Genomic DNA, 22,939 nt, shown 5'->3' on the forward strand with positions numbered 1-22,939 from the left:
CATAGTCATAGGAATTTGCGCAAATCACTCTGCCTCTCAATGTCTCCAATTCCCATTATTATTATATGGAAATAACAACTACCATGAAACATTGTTTTGACAATTAAATGAGATGATGTGCATCAAAAATTCTAGTATAGTACCTATATATCCATCGACAGATGAATGGATTAAGAAGATATGGTATATGTGTACACAATGGAATACTGCTCAGCCATAAAAAGAACAAAATAATGCCATCTGCAGCAACATGGATGGAACTAGAGATTCACACTAAGTGAAGTAAATCAGAAAGAGAAAGACAAATAGCATATGATATCACTTATATCTGGAATCTAACAAATGGCATAAATGAACCTTTCCACAGAAAAGAACATGAACTTGGAAAACAGACTTGCGGTTGCCAAGGGGGAGGGGGATGGACTAGGATGGACTGGGAATTTGGGGTTAACAGATGCAAACTATTGCCTTTGGAATGGATAAACAATGAGATCCTGCTGTATAGCACTGGGAACTATATCTAGTTACTTGTGATGGAGCATAATAATGTGAGAAAAAGCATGTATACATGTATGTGTGACTGGTTGACAGAACGCTGTAAATCAGCTATGATGGAAAAAATAAAAATCATTTAAAAAATAAAATAAAATAAAAATCAGAAAACAAAGCAAAAGAAAAAAAAATTCTAGTGTAGTGCCTTAGAAATAACCAGTGTTGGAGAAGGAACCTATTCCCCTCCTTCATACCAGGTCCACCTCGCTCCAAAGTTCAAACAGTTTCACTGTAGAACACATGTTCAGGTCATCTCCTTTATCCTCAAAGGAGTTCCCTGAACTTGGATGGGAACAAAAATACACTGCATTTTTACTAGTTACTTTCAGTCGGAGAACCTAAATTTAGCATTTCCTTTGTCAGTGACCATAGGGAACAAGCCACAGCAGTATTGGCTGAACCTATGCCTTTTTCACCAAGTACATTACACCTAATTTCTATCACATAATCCTGTTGCTAAGATCTTAAACTATCATTTATATTTATCATTATTTTAAAATTAAAGGAGTTATTGGACTCTGATCTTTTTATTTAATGTGTTCATCAAGAACCACATACAAAACTATGATACAAATTTTAAACATTTCTTGGTAACTGTTTTTTATATTATTGGTTCATTATATAATTCTATATACTTTATGTATTTAAAAAAGCATTATTCTCCTGAGCAGGTGGTCCAAGATGGTGATACAGGAAGATCTTGAACTCACTTACTCCCATGGACACACCAAATCTACAGCTACATATGGAACAATTCCCCCTGAAAAGGACCTGAAGACCAGCTGAACAACCACTTCACATCCAATGAGAAAAGGACCACATCAAGGTGGATAAGTTTCACCCCAAACTCTACCTCACCCCCGTGAGCACCCACCATCAGGAGGGGGCTCCCAAATCCAGAGCTTCTCCCTGGGGGGTAAGAGTTTGTATCCCATGTCAGCTACCCTAACTTTAAGTGAGCACCTGAGATACAGGTGCCCCAAATACCTGGCTCTGAAATCCAGTTAGGATTCCACAAGACCCAGGTGGCTGTACTGAAGAATGTTCTTGAAAGGCTTGAAGGCAGACTTCCTCACTGAAGGGCACAGCACAGAGGGAGCAGTTTGAAAAGTTGCCAGACGATATGGAAAGGAGATAGATTTGCTAATAAAACCAAGCAGGACCTGTGGGACTCTTGGGCATAAGCCTTTCTGTGTACCCCATTTCTTGTTTTTAGGGAATAAACTTCAGCCTCTGTGAGCTCCAAAGGTCAGGTTCAAACAGTTGCTAATCAGGGAAGGGGAGAGAGCAATGCAGAGACCAGGGATGAGCAGTCCAGAAAAAATAGGGCAGCCTTGGGCACGGTCCTGGTTCCTCTTCAAGGAATATACATAACAATTTCTGAGTTCTTCTGCACAACTAAAGCCCCACCCCCCAAAAGAAAATCAGAGAGGAGGGCCACCAGAACCAGTCCTGAGGTCACTAAACACCAACTCTGAAGAAGCATGAAAGCTTGCATCTACTCTGATCCTTATCTGTGGCCCTATGTTTCTACTCCCAAATATAAAACCACTTCCCATTCTTTCCCAAAGGAGGGTACTGTCTTTAGTGTCTACTGGAGGGACAGAAACACTGGTAGGTGCCATTTTTGTGTTCTCTCTCTTCCATGCTCCACAGTCTCTCCCAGAGGGGAAGTTTTACACAGGTCTGATACCCCATTTTTTTTATGTCTGGTGTCCCAATTTTTTGCTTCAGCAGCCCAGAGGACACTCCTAGAATGCTTGGCTCTAGAGCCCTAGGGAATTGTGTTCCTGGGTCCCAAAGGACTGTAACAATCAGAGAGAGAATTCTTGGTAGAGTACTATAGCCAAAACTCAGCCTCTGCACACTGATGCTGAATAGAAATGCAGAGACAGAATTTTGGGAGAAGGAGAAAAAAGGAGTTTTATTGTTTTGCCAGGCAAAGGGGGCCCCGGCAGACTAATGCCTTAAAGACTGTGTCACACTATGGAAGGGATTAGGAGGTGGTTTTATAGTTTGGGGACTGGAAAATAGGGCTGCAGATAAGGATCAGGGTAGAGGCAAGCTTGCACTTTCTTTCAAAGCTGTTTAGTGGCCCCCAGAACTGGTTCTGGTGGTCTTCCTTTTTTTCCTGGAAGAAAGAATGCTTCATCAGGTAGTTCTTCCATTTTGGGCTGGGGGTGGGGGATAGTTCTACAGAAAGGCTCAAAGATATTGTTATGCATATTTCTTGAGTTGAGGAACCAGGACCCTGCCCCAAGGTTGTACTATTGTCTCTTGACTTCCCCTCCCCAGTTTCTACATCCCCTCCCTTCCCTGATTAGCAACTGCCCTTTGGAACTCAGGGAAGGTCACAGAGGCTGAAGATTATGCCCTAAAAACAAGAAATGGAGGACACAGAAAAGCTTGTGTGCTCAGGAACCTCACAGGGCCCTGCTCTGTTACACTACCACCTCCAGGGCACTGCACAGAGAGCAAAATGAAACACACCCTGTCTTTCTGATAAGAAGGAGAGCTATTTGCCTGGTCAGGACATTTGCCTGAGGGCAGACCCCTGGTCTGGCACACTTCTAGAGGCCTGTGGAAGTGCTCTCAGGGAATGAAAGCCCACAGACACAATCTTTGTGCTCTCCTCCTGCCTCACTTCAGCTTGCCAGTATCTCCCAGAAAGGAGCTTAGACCTTGGTCTGGCACCTTGGTTTTTATAGTTGCTGCCAAGGGTCACCTCTACATCATCTGGTTCTGAAGGTTAGTGGGGCTCATGCTCCTAGATCCCTCAAGACCACAGCCAAGGAAGAAAAAGTTCTTAAGTAGTTACACCCCCAGGGCACAGCAGGAGGCAACAGACACAGGAGCTCAGTCTCCCTGTGAAAGAAGCCTATTAGCTTCTCATCATAGCCTAGCCTGAGGGGTAGGCTTCTAAATGACCACACATCTAAGTGCTAACTGTAAACCTTTCCAGAAACCTTGGAAGGTGGGTGCTATCTTCACACACTCGGGCTCTCTTCTGGAAGGGAGCTCTCACATGTATCTGGTACCCCTTTCACATCTGGTGCTACAGTTTTGGGGTCTACTACAGAGAGGATGCTCTTTGATCTTCTGCTTCTGGAGGCTACAATGGGGCTTACATTCTTGGGTCCCACAGAACTGTAACAATCAGAGAGGCAGGCTAATGCCCCCAAGGCACTGCACAGACAGAAGAAATGAAACACACTCCCAGTCTTTCTATAAAAGAGGCCTATATATTTGTCCTGAAGCTTCAGCCTGGGAAGAAGGCTTCAAGTTTGCTACATACCTAGAGGCTACAGAGATGCTCTCAGGGAATGTAGGTCAGGGGATGTCATTTTTGCACAATCTCTCTGCCTCTACAGCTCACCACCGCTTTTCAGAACAGCTTATACACTTATATGGAGCCTTGATTTTTGCACTAACCCACAGAATATGCCCCAGATCACCTAGTCTGGAGGCCAGCAGGATTTACAATTGCTGTTCCACAGGACTGTATATATTTACATACTTTAAAAGTTGCTGCCTGAGGGTCTGGTTTCCCATCACCCTGAAATGAGGAAATGAAGTGCTGCCTGAGATTCCTCCCCTTGAAACACTGACAGGTCTTGGCATACCCTCAACAACTGGAGCTATTAAAAATAAATCAGGCTGCTTGGACAATCATAAAGGTTGAGAGACAACCAAGAACTAGAGCAAGATGAACATGAGGTTCAACTCCTACCCGAGGCCACTCCTTCAAGATTGAGAAAGTAGCTGTCTTGCCTAATACTTAGCAATGAACACAGAGAATCAAGCAATATGAGGAAACAGAGGATATTTTCCAAACAAACAAACAAGATAAAACTCAGGGGAAAAAAAGGAGATAAGTATTTACCTCAAAAAAGAGTTTAAAATAATGGTCAAAAAGTTGCCCACTGAATTGGGAGAAGAATGAACACAGTGAACATTTCAACAAGGAGATAGAAAATATAAGACCAAAAAAGAAGTCACAGAGATGAAGAATACAAAAACTGAATTGAGAATGCACTAGAAGGGTTTAACAACAGACTTGATGAAGCAGGGGAAAAGATCAGAGAGCTTAATAACAGGGCAGTGGAACAACTCATATATACAGAGCAGCAAAAAGAAAAATAAACTTAAGTGGAGACAGCTTCAGGACCTGTGGAAAACATCCAGCAGACTAACATTCACATGATAGGGGTCCCAGAAGGACAAGAGAGAGAGAGAAAAGGACAGACAACTTATTTGAAGAACTAATGGCTAAAAATTTCCCTAATCTGGGGAAGGAAACAGACATTCAGACCCAGGAAGCCCAAGAAGTTCCAAATAAAATAAGCCCAAAGAGATTCACACCAAGACCCATTACAATTAAAATGTCAGAAATTAAAGATAAAGAGCAACTCTTAAAAGCAGCAAGAGAAAAAACCTATTATGTACAAGGGAACCCTCATAAGGCTATCAGCAGATTTTTCAGTGAAACTTTGCAGACCAGAGGGAGTGGCACATATATTTAAACTGCTAAAAGGAAAAAACTTCCCACCAAGAATACTCTACCTGGCGAAGTTATCATTCAAAATTGATGGAGAGCTTTATAGCAAGCAAAAACTAAAAGAGTCATCATCACTAAACCACCCATATAAGAAATGTTAAAAGGTCTTCTTCAAGGTGAAAAGAAAGGTTGCTAATTGGTAATAAGCAAATAAGCTAACATATGAAAGCATAATCCTCACTGGTAAAGGTAAATATATAGTAAAGGTAATGGATTAATCACATGCAAAGCTGATATGAAAATTTAAAGAAAAAAGTAATGAAAATAGGAGTTCCCATTGTGGCTCAGTGAGTTAAGAACCCAACTTAGTATCCATGAGGATATGGGGTCAATCCCTGTCCTCACTCAGTGGGTTGAAGTTCTGGCATTACTGCAACCCACAGCATAGTTCTCAGATGCAACTCAGATCCATTGTGGCTATGGCTGTGGCATAACCCTGCAACTGCAGCTCCAATTCAACCCCTGGCCCCATTCACCATAGGTATGGCCATAAAAAGAAGGAAAAAAAAAAGGTAGTGAAAATAAGTGTAACTACAATTAATTAACTGAGGAATACACAAAAAAACATAAAATGTTACATAAAAACATAAAACATGGATTTCCCATGTAGCTCTGTGGGTTAAGTATCTGATGTTGCTGTAGCTATAGTGTAAGATGCAGCTGTGACTTGGATTCAGTCCCTGGCTTGGGAATTTCCATATGCCACAGGTGCAGCCAAAAAAAAAAAAAAAAAAAAAAAAAGCAAAACATAAAGCATGGTTGAGAGAGTAAAAATATGGTTTTAGAATGTGTTTGAATTTCTTAGCAACATAAAATATATTGTTTTAATATAGGTTGTTATATGTAGGCCTTGTGGTAACCACAAGCAAAAAATCTACACTACATACATAAAAGATAATGAAAAAAGAATCTAATTATCACACAAAGAAAGTCATCCAACCACAAAGAAAAGAGCAAGAGAAGAAGAAACAGAAACTACAGAACAGCCAGAAAACAATGAACAAAGTGACAGTAGGTACGTACCTATCAATAATTACTTTAAATGAAAATGGACAAAATTCTCCAATCAAAAGACACAGAGTGGCTGAATGTAAAAAAGTCAAGACCCATCTATATGTTGTCTATAAGAGACTCAGTATGAAAGCAAAGGGATGGAAAAAAAATCTTTCATGCAAATGGAAACCAAAACAAAGTTGGATAGCTGTACTTATATCAAACAAAGTAGATTTAAAAAAAGACTGTAGGAGTTCCCGTCGTGGCGCAGTGGTTAACAAATCCGACTAGGAACCATGAGGTTGCAGGTTCAGTCCCTGCCCTTGCTCAGTGGGTTGACGATCCGGTGTTGCCGTGAGCTGTGGTGCAGGTTGCAGACGCGGCTCGGATCACGCGTTGCTGTGGCTCTGGTGTAGGCTGGTGGCTACAGCTCCGATTAGACCCCTAGCCTGGGAACCTCCATATGCCGTGGGAGCAGCCCAAGAAATAGCAAAAAAAGACAAAATAAATAAATAAATAAATAAAAATTTAAAAAAGACTGTAATAAAAGAAAACGAAGGGAATTAATGATAAAAGGGGCCAATCCAACAAAAGGACATAACATTTATAATGGATAGATCATCCAGACAAAAAGTCAATAAGGAACTTCAACCTTATAAGACACATTATATCAGATTGATTTAATAGTAGAACACTCCATCCAAAAGCAGCATAATATACATTCTTCTCAAGTATACATCTAACATTCTCTGGGATTGATCATTTATCTGGCCACAAAACAAGTCTTAATAAATTTTAAAAGACTGAAATGATATCAAGCTTCTTCTCCAACCACAATGGTATGAAACTAGAAAACTGGAAAAATTACAAATATGTGGAGATTAAACAACACACTACTGAACGATAAATGGATCAACAAAGAAATCAAAGAAGAAATCAAAAAATACCTGAGACAAACAAAAATGGAAACACAACATACCAAAATTTATGAGATGCATCAAAGACAGTCTGAGGGAAGTTCATAGTGACTCAAGCCTACCTCAAGAAATAAGAAAAATCTCAATCTAATATTACTCCTTAAGGAACTAGATAAAGAAGAACAAACAAAACCCAAAGTTAATAGAAAGAAGGGAAAACAAAAATCAAAGTGGAAATAAGTGAAAAAGAGACTCAAAAGACAACAGAAAAGATCTATGAAACTTAGAGCTGGTTCTCTGAAAAAATAAACAAAATTGATAAATATTCACCAAGAAAAAAAGAGAGTCTAATAAATAAAATCAGCTATGAAAGAGAAGACATTATAATTGATAACACAGAAATACAAAGTATTATAAGAGATTACTATGAATAATTATATGCTAACAAGTTGGATAACCTGTAAGAAATGGATAAATTCCTAAAAAAAATACAACCTTCCAAGACTAAACCATGAAGAAATAGAATAGAATAATTGCTGGTAAGAAGATTGAATCAGTAATTGAACCTCCCAGTAACTGGACTTCATTTGTTAAGACAAACATTTAAAAGAATTGATACCAATCTATCTCAAACTCTTTCAAAATACTGATAATGTGTCCCAACTCATTTTACAAGGCTAGGATTACCCTGATACCAAAACCAGACAAGAACACCACAAAAAAGAAAATTACATGCCAACATCCATAATGAATATAAATGCAACAATTCTCATAAAATATTAGCAAACTAAATTCAACAATATATTACAAAATTATCCACCATGATCCAGTGGTATTCATTCCAGGGTTAAACCAATCATTCAATGTCAGGAAATCAATAAATATGATAGGGAACATTCACAAAATGAAGCTCAAAAATTACATGATCATCTCAACAGATGCAGAAAAGAGCATTTAACAAAATTCAACTTACATTTAAGACACTCAACAAAGTAAATGAAACTAGGCTATATCATACACAAAAATAACTCAAAAAGGATTAAGGATGTCCCTCAAAAAATTAAAAATAGAACTACCATATGGTGCAGTAATTCTAATTCTGGATATTTATCTGAAGAAAATGAAAACACTAATTTGAAAATATATTTGCACCCCATGTTTATTGTAGCACTGTTTACAATAGCCAAGATATGGAAACAACCTAAGTATCCACTAATGGATAAATGGATAAAGAAGACACACACACACACACACACACACACAGACATACACATGCACACACACACAATGGAATACTACTCAGCCATAAAAAGAATAAAATCTTGCCATTTGCAACAATGTGGATGAACTTTGAAAGCACTGTGCCAAGTAAAATACGTCAGACAAAGGGACAAACATTGTGTGATTTCAATGATATGCAGAATCTAAAAAAGCAAAACAAATCAAAACAGAACAGAAACCGAGTTCATAGGTACAAAGAAAAAATTAGTGGTTTCCACGGAGTTGGGGTTTAGGCAAAATGGGTGAGGGAGGACAAAAGATACAGATCTCTAGTTATAAAAATAAGTAACTGATGGGGTGTAATGTATAGTATGGTGACTATAATTTATACTACTTTATTGCATATTTGAAAGTTGCTAAGGGAGTAAATCTTAAATGTTCTCCTCAAAAGAAATTAAAATTAAAAAATAAAAGCATTATTCTGAGAAGTGGCCCCTAGGCTATAACAAATTTTTTTTTCATATCCCAGGCTAGGGGTCGAATCAAAGCTATAGCTGTCAGCTTATGCCACAGCATAGCAGGATCCAAACTGCCTCTTCGACCTATATATATCACAGGTCATGGCAACACCAGATACTTAACTCACTGAGTGAGGCCAGGAATCAAACCCACGTCCTCCTGGATACTACTCGGGTTTGTTACCACTGAACCAAAGCAAACTATGGAGTAAGAACTCCATACCAAACTTGATAAAAGGGTCCAGAGTGGAAAACAGCTAACCCCCACCCTTGCGTAGAGGTAACCAACATCTAGATTACTCTAAGAACTCTTTTGGTTCAATAAAAATAATGAATCTACAATATGAATAATTGGGAAACAACCTTTCAAGATAGAAACAGATATATCAGGTGACTGTAAGATCTCCAGACAGATTTAAAGATAAGACCGGGAGGATAGAGCCCAGAATACTGACAGCGTTTTTGGGTGAGTTTTAGGTGGTACTCTTTGTAGGTTGCAACTTCATTCCTTCAGAGCTGAAGCCAAAAAATTAGAATCTTTGTGACTGCTTTCTCTTCACACCACACAGGCAATCTATTATCAAATCCCTGTTTCTGTATCTTCAAAATATATCTAGATTCTGGTCATCTCATCCAATTCACCATTGTTATCTGGCTCCACGCCACCATCATCTCTCACTCAGATAATTAAATAGACTCTCAACAGCTCTTGCTATTTCAGGCAAGGCCTGAAACTTTCATAAAGTATCAGAAGCACATGGCAAAGGCACAGAACTAAAAATACGTCTTGCAAAAGTCTGCAGAAGTCTTCTAATAAGACATCCCTTGGGTTCAAAGGAGAAATGGAAACTAAAAGGTTCTGAACATGATGCACAAAAAAAATATACCTCAAAATAACCATCAGCCTGGGGCTGCTGGCATTGCAAATTTTTTTTTAAATTGCAATAAGTCACCAAGTCTCAAAGCCCACTCGTGATGAGAGATGACAACATGCACAGGTAGAATTTCATTCCCTGAACGTGATGAATTTCTCATGCGAGCTCTCCCAGGAATTTCTTTGCCAGACACCATCTTCAGACATCTGGCTTAAGACCGACTGGGATTCTGGAGAAGCAGAAATCAAGTTTCCCCTGTCTACCCTCCTTCCCTCAGATCCCACTGTCATCTCTTCTTTGCCAACATTAAGTAACGGGTTCTGGCAACATGTATTTGCCTGGGACTACTTCCTTAGCATTGGCAACATGTGTTTCATTTTTAAATGTCATGAGTGATAATTATGTGCGACCTGGGAAGTCTTTACTAGTGAGAGACATCAGAGCCCAGAAAGAACTGTACCCACTGTAGTGAACTTCAGCTCCAGGTACAGCAAGCGAAATATTCTGGACATAATTTGGAAGGGAACAGAAGAGGGAGTGAGGTTGCAGTTTTGAATACAAAGTAGCCCTGGAATGTTTTAAAATAAAGCACTATTTAGGCATGTTTCTGGGTCTTCTGATCCAATATATTTACCCAACAGCCTTCCTGGGGAACTCCATAAAGAGTGATGTTTCAGAAGTAGCCTCTGGAAGGTGGGAGCAGGGCTTCCCAATAGGATGCTGATTAGCTTTTCAAAGGAGGATAGACATGCCTAGACATGGGTAAGCAGGGGCGTAATGATGAAGTCCAAAGGGTTAAGAAATCAAAAAGCTAAATGCTGTTGTGGGGCATGCTGTGGTTTCATAAGGAAGAATTATTGCTAAATAGTGCTCAGCTCTTGCCTTATTCCCCAGGTTTTCCCACAACATTGAAATAAATTACCTAAGAGTGAGTATGAGAGAAGAAACTGAGTATTCAAATCCATTTCCTTTCTTCCTTTCCACACAGAAGCATAGAATGGAGTCTTCCTACACACCATAAAATGTACCAGAGCAGTACTGTTGGTGACAACGTGGGTAAGGAAGGCAAAAAAGGCATGTTTTTGCTTTATTAGTAATTTAAGGGCTTTTTGATTCCCATATGTTGGATTCATTTTTCATTTGGTTCAAAACTCAGGTAGAAAAAGATAGCTGTTATATACAGGAATCCCCCAAATCCTATGCATTAGCTGTTTGATAAATAGCTTCTTTTAACAATCCAAGGTGATATGGGTAAAGAGCTATGATGACTGAGACAGAAATAGATCCTCTTCTTGGGTTGGTGGACAGAAAAACAATTTTTTTTCTTTTTTTTTTTCCTCTTTTTACAGCCACACCTGCAGCATATGGAAGTTCCTGGGCTAGGGGTCGAATCAGAGCTGCAGCTGCAACACTGGATCCAAAACCCACTGAGTGAATCCAGGGCCTGAACCCACAACCTCATGGAGACAACACTGGGTCTTTAACCTGCTGGGCCGCAACAGAAACTCCAGAAAATTTAACTGAGGGAGTGAAACATGAGGTGGTCCTTGAAGAGAGGTCTCTCTTTACACATGAGGAATTGGGAAGAACAAAAGCAAAAGACAAAAAGCTTCAATAGTAGGATCCAACCACTTGAATAGAGGCCTGAAAGCATGAGAATGTGGAGCATTCCATAAACATGGAGCAAAAACCAGTTAAGTTTGACTAATACACAGCAGGGTCTTGCAAACCACCTCAGTCTAAGGACACTGAATTTCAGTGAAAAATAAGGAAGTACTAAAGACATATCAGCAGTTCCAAATGTAGTGGGAATTTATCTTTGGATATCTGTAAAATATAAAAAGAAATCCTTATGAGAGTGTACTTATTGGCCATACATAGTAAAGTTGGAATAATATGAATAAAATAGCATGGCCCCTATTTAAAGAAACTGAAATTCATAAAACTCAATGTTCTTTTAACATAGATGATCAATTTCACACAATTAAATACGACGCAGTCCTTAAGATGATACTTTTGAAAAGTACTTAGTGAAAGAAAAATCCTGAAGATATATTAAATACGAAAAGGAGGACTCAAAATATCGGAGTAGAATCTCAACGTTTGAAAGAAAAAGAGAAAAAAGAAAATATATGTGTATGTGTTTAGAAATGCAAAAATTGAATATAATAAAATGTAAGATGCATTATTTATGGAGCTAAAATTATGAGATTGCTTTTATTGTTTTCAAATTCCCCACAAATTCATAATGTTGTTAACAGCATTTGTAATGCCTTTCAAGACACAGTACTACTAGTTTAAGAATCATTTACATATCTGATTTTGGATGACAAATTGATGACATTCTTACTACTACATATTTCTAAAAAATTCAGTGGGTATATATTAGTGATAACAATAGAAAAATAATGGCTTCCATGTATTTTCAGAGAGCTTTATCATTTATATACATTCTCAAATGGCATACAGTGTCTCCAGGGCCACTGCGTATATTTGGTTTCATGCTAATAACCAACCATGTGCTTGACGAAATTGTATTCCAGAGAAAAGTCTTCTCATCTATAAAGTGTGGAGAATAATTCCTACTTTATAGGACTTGTGTGAAGATTTAATTAAGTAATGTAAACAAAGCATTTAGCACAACTTAGGAGCTCAAAAAACTATTTCTATTCCCTTGTTCTGCTGAGAGTAGAGGCTAATTTAGAAAATCTGTAACTGACAGCTCAGATATATGTATCCTTTATTCAGTGGCTAAAAGAAACATTTAAAATCTGTAAACTTGATTATTAGTACCAGGCAATAATATAAATACTATCTTTTTTATTGAAGGAACCAAACTGGTTCTAACCTTTGGAATTCCTATGTACATATTTTAAACCAATATTGGTGATACACAGTCATATAAAAAGTAGTGTGTTATTTTAGATGTACTAATTAGTCTATCTATCTATAATTAAGGGGAAAAGATTTTATTTATGCCCAAACACCTTAATGCTTAACGGTGATTAAATGATGCCGAACATTAAACTGAAAAATGTAAAATTCGAATATTCAGATGGTTGCAAATCCACAGTAGTCTTGTGTTAAAAAACTGAATTCTCAATAGATTTTTTTTTCTTTTTTCCCCTTGTTTTGTCTAAAATTTTGGTCCACATACTAATAAAATTGAGTTTAATTATGTCAGTTTTCATTAAAATGTGCTCTAACATGCTATTTTGTGGTATAGAAAATTCAACACCATTTATTTTTGAAAAATAGTTACTATGGATAGGAGATCCTTGATTGATACATACAGTTTTCTCTCACTTTGAATATGACCTCTGTTGCTTCTGATGAGAAAACAGATATTGAATTAGGAGAATTTCTTTATACATGATGAGTTGTTTGACGTTTAACACTTTGACTTCACTATGATAATGTCTGCAGAGTTCATATGTTTGGTTTCTTTAACAACTACATCTAGTTAAATGATTATTTTAGGGTGAGAGGGGTCTGCCAAGCTCATCATTCTGCCCTTCTGGAAATCTTGCCTTCCATGATATGGTCTCTTACTTGCGAAGAAAAAACAAATCACAAACTGTAGCATGTCATTTGACATACCATGTTATCAATTCTGCATTGAGTTTTTTCATGCTATGATGTGTGATGTCATTAGTTCTTGCTTTATTTTAGTTAACATTAAGAGTCACCATTCTTGAATTTTTTTTCTATATGTATATCCAGAATCTATCATTGGCATAACTTCTCTTTTTCTTTTGTCAGGATTGTAATTGCTTGGAGTTCCTGCTATGGCAGAGTGGGTTAAGAATCTAGCTGTAGCGGTTCAGATCGCCATGGAAGAATGGGTTTGGTCCTCAGCATACTTCAACTGAGTTAAAAGATCTGATGTTGCTGCAGCTGTGGCACAGGTGGCAGCTATGGCTGGGATTCAACTCCTGGCCCAGGAACTTCCATATGCCGTGGGTGCAACCATTGAAAAAAAAGGACCGTAATTGTGACACCTCCTTTGATGGCTTCTGCTTACTTCCAGTCTTCAAAACTCAGCATCGCTGTATTAAAACAGTGTGCCCTCTGCAAGTCTATTAACCTCTCTAAAAATAAACTTCTTCATCTGCAAAGTGGGATTGATATTGGTAACAACAAGGATTATTGTGAAGATTAAATGAGGTAAAATGTTTAGACCAATGTCTCACACACAGAAAGTATCAGTAAGTGTAAACCCTTAGACCCTTAGTAGATCAGGCTTGAATCCTCAGATGGATGAGAAAATTATACATCATTCATTTGTGAGATGGGGTGGAGTGGTATTTCCCATAAAAACCAACAATTTACTCACAAAAGCACATATGCTTAACACATACCAATTTCTATCCACAATTATATACGATGAGAAAAGGTAAAATTAAAAATCAATGACTTAGTTACGATGGTGGATTAATGGTGGATTGAATTGATTTTAGGCTTATTACATAAAATGTTAGTTTTTTTTTTTTTGAAGCTTCTTTCACCTTGAAATATTTCAAATTTATACACAGTTTGTCCTCCATCTGCTACAAGCCTATTCTCAACCAGTGTTAATTAAACAGTCTTATCTGTTCTCAGCATATACAGGAAGAAGAAATTACTTCTGGTTTCTTCAAGAAAAGTTTTATCTAGCCTTCCCAGGTCTGAACCTCTACCATGCCCTCCTTATTGCCATATCCCTGATGTAATCATACAATTTATTTGTCAGATCAACTGGGTACATGAATTACTCATACATGTGCCTAAAAATGTATTTACACAATCTGAGAAATCACTCCAAATAAATATTAGGTTCATATTTCTCTTTATACACTTGAAGTTCTCTTTCAGTATAATCAACAGCATACATCTCTCCATTGGGAATCCATTAGGATTGGTAAAGCGTGACTTTTATTTGTTATTCTTTTTTTTTTCCAGAAGAGTTAGTATTTTTTACTTAAAAAAATTATTAGAGGATAGTTGATTTACAATGCTGTGCCAATTTCTGCTGTACAGCAAAGTAGTTACCCAATAATACACACACACACACACACACACACACACACACACACACACTCCCTTTCTTATATTCGCTATTCTTACGCATAATAAAATCTTGGTGCCTCTCTCTAGCAATAAAAGGAATAACATATAATGTTTGCAAATTCTTAGGAAAAATCTACCTAGAAACTATCTTTCCTTGTTATTTTAAAATTTTCATGACAAAATAGAAACAAATACGACTTAGGGTCTGAGAGTTCTCAATAAATTTAACCCTTCAGGTTTTCTCCCTGAATTCTGAACCAACTATGACAATAGTAAGGCATACGGGGAAATAAATAAATGTCTTTCTTTTAGCTTACATGGAGAATGGGACTTACATCTGTATACAAGACAGATAGGAGACACACTTGAGCCTCCAAATCTACATCTGAGTAGTGGACGAATGTTGGTGCAGACTTGAAAACCTGAAAATTTTCTCCTAGAAGGATCAACTCAGTAAAACTCAGGGAGGAGTAAACCAGAAGTAAGGCCTGGCCTAGAAAATGGAATTGGACCTGATTCTCTGCTTCTGAAACTAACCCAGATTCCTGCAAAGGAAACATCTATGTCCAGAAGAGTTGAAATCACCCTGATGATCCACCCATTGACTGATTTCTAACCAAGGCCTCTATGTCACAGCCAAAGATCCTTTTCCTTACCTTCCTCATCTCCCTTCATTTTGCTAGTGCTATTTCTTTCTTGAATGAAAGAAAGTGCATGAAACAGTTTTCAAAATGAAACTCATGTACTGTACTTAAATGCATGGATGATAATAGTAAACTTTTTTTTTTTTTCTTTTTTGGCCACCTTATGGCACGTGGTGTTCCTGGGCCAGGGATCAGATCCAAGTTGCAGTTGTGACCTATGCCGCAGCTGCAGCAACACCAGATCCTTAACCCACTGTGCCAGGCCAAGAATCATCCCTGAGTTCCAGAGACGCCACTGATCCTGCTGCTCTACAGCGAGAACTCCAGCCAACATTTTTTTGTATAGTTTCACCATGTGCCAGACACTTTTCTAAGCATTTCCACATATTAATAGAGTTAATATACATGAAAAAGCCCTAAACAATTGGTACTATATCCCCATTTTACAGATGAGGAAACTGAGGTATAAAATGGATAAGGAACTTTCATTAGGTTACATAGCTAACAGTATGGGGCTCAGATCAAACAGTAAGCACCAGTCGAAGTTCTTAAGCATTATCCTTTACCACCTCTCCTAAGAGAGGCTGATAGACAGATCATAGATGCCAGATGCAGAGATATCAATTTATTCAGAGCATCAAATCACAGTACATGACTTTAGGTCATTTAAACTATTGTAAATAAATAAGAGCATGCATAAGAATTCTGAAATAAACTGTGAAACACATAGACAATGAAAATGATAGGGAAGGGGTGCTTATTACTGGATTGTGGCAGAAGTGGATCTTTCCAGGGAAAGGCATTCATTTCTTTTCCTTGATTTCATTTTCTGACTTAAAAGACTATTTCTCATTTTTACATTGCTATAGAACAAAGCCAAGATTTATGTTTTATAATTTACATAGCTATTTCCATGTAGATTTAATAGTAATTAATTTAAAAAAATGTCTACCCATGGGAAGGAAGAGTTTGGAGTTTCTAGGAGTTCCTGCTGTGGCACAGCAGAAATGAATCTGACCAGTATCCATGAGGATGAGGGTTTGATACCTGGCCTCAATCAGTGGGTCAGGGATCTGGCATTGCCTTGAGCTGTGGTATAGGTCACAGGCATGGTTCAGATCCCATATTGCTATGGCTGTGGAGTAGGCTGGCAGCTGCAGCTCCAATTTGACCTCTAGCCTGGGAACGTCCATATTCCACAGGTGTGGCCCTAAAAAAAAAAAGAAAAAAAAAGAGTTTGGAGGGTCTAGAAGTTTGTGGTGCCTCTTCTAGTTATGTATCCCCTCTCTTTCTATGCTTTTGCTTGTAATATCTTGGTACTTACATATAAGTTTTAATAGCATAATGAGGGAAGAGCTTAACCTTATCTATACAGAACTCTATTTCATTGGTTCTTTTCTATCTAAAAGTTTGATACAATGCTGTGGAAAAATGTTTGTGTGCAGTCAAGAAGAAATTTCTTGACTACTCAGTGTAACAAATGCAAAAAAAAAAGTTTCATTTTTAGTTAAATCCTTTTACTTCATTCTGTGAGTTTTTCATCCCACTCATCAGTAATCTCAAAAAGTTACACTTACTTTCTCAACTTGCATAGTTTTAAGGAGATTAGGGCAGCTTTTATCTCTTCCTTTTAAATGAATCTTGCAGAATGCAATCATAAACAGCTTTGAGAAGTGGGTATAGTTTTAGACCATTTGTTAGAAACTAATAATAAGCCTAGTTACTAGATTTCTTTGAAAGTTACTATTGCTAACTACTCTCACTTGTGTCTTAGGAGTTTCTGAATTTCATGTTATAAGAATTAATGAACTTAATTCCTCCTAGAAGCTCCCACTGGCAGTCCATATCTTTTATGAAAAATAAATAAAACACACAGAACTAACAATTTACCATCTCACTGTTTAGGAAAATATGAGCATAAAAAGTGTTTTTCCTCTAGTGTATGATAACTTTTAACAAGAATAATTTGTTAGTAGGAAGCAGATAATTTTTTTAATTAGATCACATCCACCTCAGTAGTTCAGGTTCTCCCCAAATAGTAACAATTCAACTTAAATCTTTCTTGACAAAAGGAGAAATAGTACACTTGTGACTAAATTAAATTAGCCCTGAGAAATGGTTATGTCTTCTCAGTCACTAAATATGAGAATTTAGTACTCACCTATCTGCTGTGGGGTCAAAAAAGGAAATAAACATTCTGGATCCACACAAACTTCAGATAAAGGAACATGGATACAAGATGGCAAGTTGCTCTGGCCATTTGTGAAAAAGGTGTTTTCTTACCCAAGCTGTAAACAAATGGAAATTCATTACTAGATCGTCTGAGAAAGACAAATTACCTAGAATTTATGGGAGAGTAATTTCTTTCCTTGAAGTCATGATAATGAATCTCCATTATCCAACATTTTTAGTTTACCCTCCATCCTCAGAAATTGGAACAATGATTAAAGTCTCCAGTGAAAAATAACTCCCATCTTCTTTCCTTGATTTCTCTTACATACCAGGAAATGGGATTCTCTTTGCGCTTACCTTTGCTGAGTATAGGATTTTAGAGATGAATGTGCCACCTGTTAATGCTATTTCTAAAAGTTATTCACTAGTCTATTATTATTAATTAAGTTCTGGAGTAAGAAATTGAAAAGCTAAGCAGTTCTCAACTTAAAAGCACATTATGGCCCCAAACATTATCCTTTGACTTTGCTTTATTTAAAATTTTAAATATATTTTTCATAGATGTAATATTATAGTCATCCACTTCCCAATTAGAACCATAAAAGCTTAGTTATTAGGGTAACCAATCAATAAATATATAGATTTATAATATCAATAATACACTCACTACTTGGTATTACATTTTTGTCCTTCTTTTTTATCTACTAGCATACCCCAGGACTTCTTTTAAATAAATACCCAAATGAAACTGTGACATCTTTAAAAGACAATATATATATGTGTGGATGTTATCACTGGCATTGTCTGTAGTACCAAAAACTTGGAAACCATACAAGTGTCTATTGATAGGTGAACGGAACTAGATTTATATAAATGTGTAAATGCTATGAATTAGAATATTTGTAAAATAGTATAGCATACTAACTTTAAAGTAAATGAAGTAAATCTACATGTACTAACATGGATAAATCTTAAGACAAATTGTTGAGAGGAAAAAAGAAGGCTGCATAATAATACACATAATATAAATAATATTAAATATATAATTTAGATAATGTTTAGAACCACCCAAGCTGGCATATATTATTGATCCATACGTGCATATATAGTAGAAGTATATGAACATGATGATAAGAACGCACACCCACTTGGGGATGCGGGCCAACTCTAGAAGGGAAAGGAGGTAATAAGCTTTAGATTGGAGGGGACAGAGTTTCACATATATCAGCAATATTCTCTTTTTAAAAAAATCTAGTCACTTATGATGGAGCATGATAATGTGAGAAAAAAGAATGTATACATGTATGTGTAACTGGGTCACCATGCTGTACAGTAGTAAGTTGACAGAAGACTGTAAACCAGCTATAATACAAAAAATGAAAATCATTATTAAAAATAAAAAAATTAAATCTATAAATGTTTCAAAACAAAACAAACCAAACAAAAATCTCACCCTTTCAGGCAGTCCATAAGGTGAAAATCATTTTCTTAATAATTCTAAGATGTTACTTTTTTTCCATTGCACTGACATTTGCACAGATAGTTGAAAAGCAATGTGAATAAAACCGCTGGCACCTTAGTGTGATTCAAGCCAGTGATACCAAACTGTACCCATAACCCATTCACAGCAAATGTGCCAAATTCACTAAAAAAAAAGAAAAAAAACACCATTTAAGAAGAAGAAAAAGTGTAATGTCATTAAATCTCCAGTCCTGAGTGGACATACTTTTTGTATTTTATGTGACAAAAATGGGAAATTCACAGAAAGCTCTTTTGCGAATTCTAGAGTATGAGGACTGTCTTGAGGAAAAGCACTCGTGGGATCATTTGAGCTACAAGTTGAACTAAGTGAATTTTTTGTGGAACACTACACTGGCCTTTCTTTAGATTCTTTCTTAATTTGATAAGCAAAAAATTAAATCTGGTATATAGTTATTTTCATTTGTATATACTAGCTGCAACTGGGGTTTGATTATGTTGGTGCATTTATGTCATTGCATTTCTTCATCTATGCATAATCTATTTGTGTCATTTATTCATTTTGAAGGGGAAGGTTCTTGTCAATGTATATGAATTCTTCATATATAAAAGATGTTATTCCCACTTTCTGTCATACTTATCACAAACATTTTCCCTTAAATCAGTATATTTCAAAAGCCAGTTGTTTAAAGTGTCCAATGACTGACCCATAAGATAGTTGAATGTTCAGTATTTAAATGACTCTAAAATAATAGTGTGCCACAATCCGTTAAGTTCAGAGCAAGGTCAGCCTAAGAATGACCTATTTTGGAGTTCCCGTTGTAGTGTAGTGGAAACAAATCCAACTAGTAACCATGAAGTTGTTGGTTCGATACCTGGCCTCTCTCAGTAGGTTAAGGATCCGGTATTGCTGTGAGCTGTGGTGTAAGTGGCAGACATGGCTCGGATCTGGCATTGCTGTGGCTGTAGTTTAGGCTGGCAGCTATAGCTCCAATTTGACCCCTAGCCTGGGAACCTCTGTATGCCATGGGTGTGGCCCTAACAAGCAAAAAAAAAAAAAAAAAAAAAAAAAAAAAGACATATTTTCAAGCCATTTTTATTTATGTCCAAGCTAACCTGATTTTATCTATGCTGCATTATTCTCACTCAGATGCCAATATACTTTTCTGATGGGAAGAAAAACAATGGAGTTAGTAGCCTTGATGATAATTGAACATAACCTTAACTATTAGTCAAATAAGTGGTGTCTCAGTGGACATATCAGCTGTCAGGGAGCTTATGGCCGAAAAATAGTTGAAACTGCTGTTTTAACTAAAAGAACTAACTCTTGGAAGGCACGCGTACTAAATGATGAGCCTTTATCACACTTTGTGGTTATTGGTTGTATAATTACCTATCTTCTCTGCTAGACTATAAGCTCCATGAGAACAGGTTTGACTTGTCTTGCTCATGCCTGTATCCCAGCACATAACTGTTGAATGCATGGATGAATGAATATCAAGAATAAAGCAACCATGTGGCATATTTCACTATGTGCTGCCTTAATAGTTAAGAGCAACGGGAAGTGACTTTTTTGTTTGCCTATAAGTGACTTTGGTCATGCAGCTTTGCCATGACTGTTTAAATGAATCAAATGTTACAGAAACAATCTCCCAAACTCTTGAAAATTTATTTTATTTATTCTTTTTGCTTCTTCCCTCTTAATGTGGAAGACACTTTGAGCAGAAAATTTTATAATCTCCTGAGAAATCTTGCTATCCATGGTGAATTGTTTTCTTCCCTATAATACAAATAAACTTGATTTTTGTCAAATGAACAGAAAATATTGAGTTCTGACTTAAAACTAATTACACATAAACCTTCAGATAAGGACCTATTATAGCTAAAGAACCCAGTGGCTGTGCCATAGTTACACTGCTTTATTTATCTATTTCTAGTGGAATGTCTTGACCAGGGATCCTGAACACTGTCTGAATGTGTTGTAACACGTTATTTCCTTCTTTGGTCTTCTTTGTAAAATGACAATTGCCTTTCCCCTTCTCCTACTCTCTCTTATATTAATCATCCCAGTACATGCAACTAAAGAGGGAGGTAGCAGGATCTCAGGCATTCCCTCTCAGATGATCCCCACTGTGGGGCAACCATCATGGTTACCATGCTTGGACACTCCTGAGCTGATCTAGGACTGTAGTTTCATTCATTCTCCTTGAAAAGATAAGTCTCAAAATTTGTCAGACTCACCATCTGGAAACCAGAATGCCAGTTTCTTAATTTGAATTAGAAGACACATCAAGGAGTTCCCACTGTGGCTCCATAGGTTAAAGACCAGAATACGTCTCTGTGAAGCTGTGGGTTCCATCCCTGGCCTCACTCGTGGGTTAAGGATCCGGTGTTGCCACAAGCTGTGGACTAGGCTGCAGATGCAGCTTGGATCTGGTGTGGCTGTGGCACAGGCCTCAGCTGCAGCTCCGATTTGACTCCTAGCTCAGGAATCTCCATATGCTGCAGATGCAGCCATAAAAAGAAAGAAAGAAAGAAAGAAAGAGAGAGAGAGAGAGAGAGAGAGAGAGAGAGAGAGAGAGAGAAAGAAAGAAAGAAAGAAAGAAAGAAAGAAAGAAAGAAAGAAAGAAAGAAAGAAAGAAAGAAAGAAAAGAAGAAAGAAGAAGGAAGGAAGGAAGGAAGGAAGGAAGGAAGGAAGGAAGGAAGGAAGGAAGGAAGGAAAGAAAGAAAGAAAGAAAGAAAGAAAGAAAGAAAGAAAGAAAGAAAGAAAGAAAGAAAGAAAGAAGGAAAGAAAGAAAGAAGGAAAGAAGGAAAGAAGGAAAGAAAGAAAGAAAGAAGGAAAGAAAGAAGGAAAGAAAGAAAGAGTTAAAAAGAAAAAAATAACACACATCAATATTTTTGCCCATCAGCCAGGTCCTATCTTTTCCTATAAGCTAGACATTCAAGAAGTGAATTACAAAAACTTATTTGGTGATCATAAAAGAACAGATGATTAGCTGTTCTTGAAAACTATTTCACTTAAGTTGTAGGGAAGTCTATCCACACCTTAACATAGAGAAACCCTCTTTAGAGACAGTGCTCCAGCCTGCCAAATTAAAACTCTTTCCTCTCTCCTCTTAGAAGGCTGTTATGTATGCATATACATTCTGCCATTTGATTGCTTTTAGTAGACACAAAAAAAGCAACTATATATAACAAAGCATAAATCAGTGCACATTGTTAGTAGATTACAACATCCCATGCATCACTAGCTTTTGGGGTATTTTTTTTGGTATTTGTATTTTGTACATACATATAAGTAGTCAGTAAATGTTAGCAGCCATCATTACATTTTTGCATATCAATGCCTATCACAGACCTATAATTTCCAAGGTAGAGATCAGGGTCAAATAAACTATCTAATAGGATATTTTTCTTACTAAATTACCATTGTTAAGCAATGCATTATCATGCACATATAGAAAAAGTATACAATGCTTTATTTGTAAGTTTTATCAGTATTTTTAGATCTTTGGGAGTTCCTATTGCGACTCACTGATAATGAACCTGACTAGTATCCATGAGGATGTAGGTTTGATTCCTGGCCTCGTTCAATGGGTAAAGGATCTGGCATTGCCGTGAGCTGTGGTGTAGGTTACAGACATGGCTCAGATCTGTTGTTGTTATAGTTGTGGCACAGACCAGCAGCTGCAGCTCTGATTTAACCCCTAGCCAAGAAATTTCCATATGCCATATGCCAAAGGTATGGCCCTAAAAAGCAAAAAAAAAAAAATTAGATCTTTATGTTAGTCATGTTTTACAGTTCAATTTCAGCAATGAAATCATATTTATCAATCATTTGAAGACTGTCTTAAATTTTGACACTCAGTTCTATAATGACAATGACTATAATCATTAATAATTCATCCTCTTCTAGGATTGTGATTTTATACTAAGTAGGCTAGAAACAAAAATCACACTG

At 37.1% G+C, this 22,939-nt stretch overlaps 1 long non-coding RNA gene across 1 annotated transcript in view; it reads right to left on the reverse strand.

Moving 5' to 3' along the window:
- Nucleotides 1-22,939, reverse strand: part of LOC110261193 — a 198,437-nt gene that overhangs the window by 125,500 nt on the left and 49,998 nt on the right. Inside the window, exon 3 of the long non-coding RNA XR_002345084.1 lies at nucleotides 17,489-17,615. This is a non-coding gene — a long non-coding RNA (uncharacterized LOC110261193). The remainder of the gene's footprint in view (nucleotides 1-17,488; nucleotides 17,616-22,939) is intronic.

This window comes from Sus scrofa, chromosome 6, assembly GCF_000003025.6.
Source record: "Sus scrofa isolate TJ Tabasco breed Duroc chromosome 6, Sscrofa11.1, whole genome shotgun sequence".
In the NCBI taxonomy this organism is placed as follows: domain Eukaryota; kingdom Metazoa; phylum Chordata; class Mammalia; order Artiodactyla; family Suidae; genus Sus; species Sus scrofa.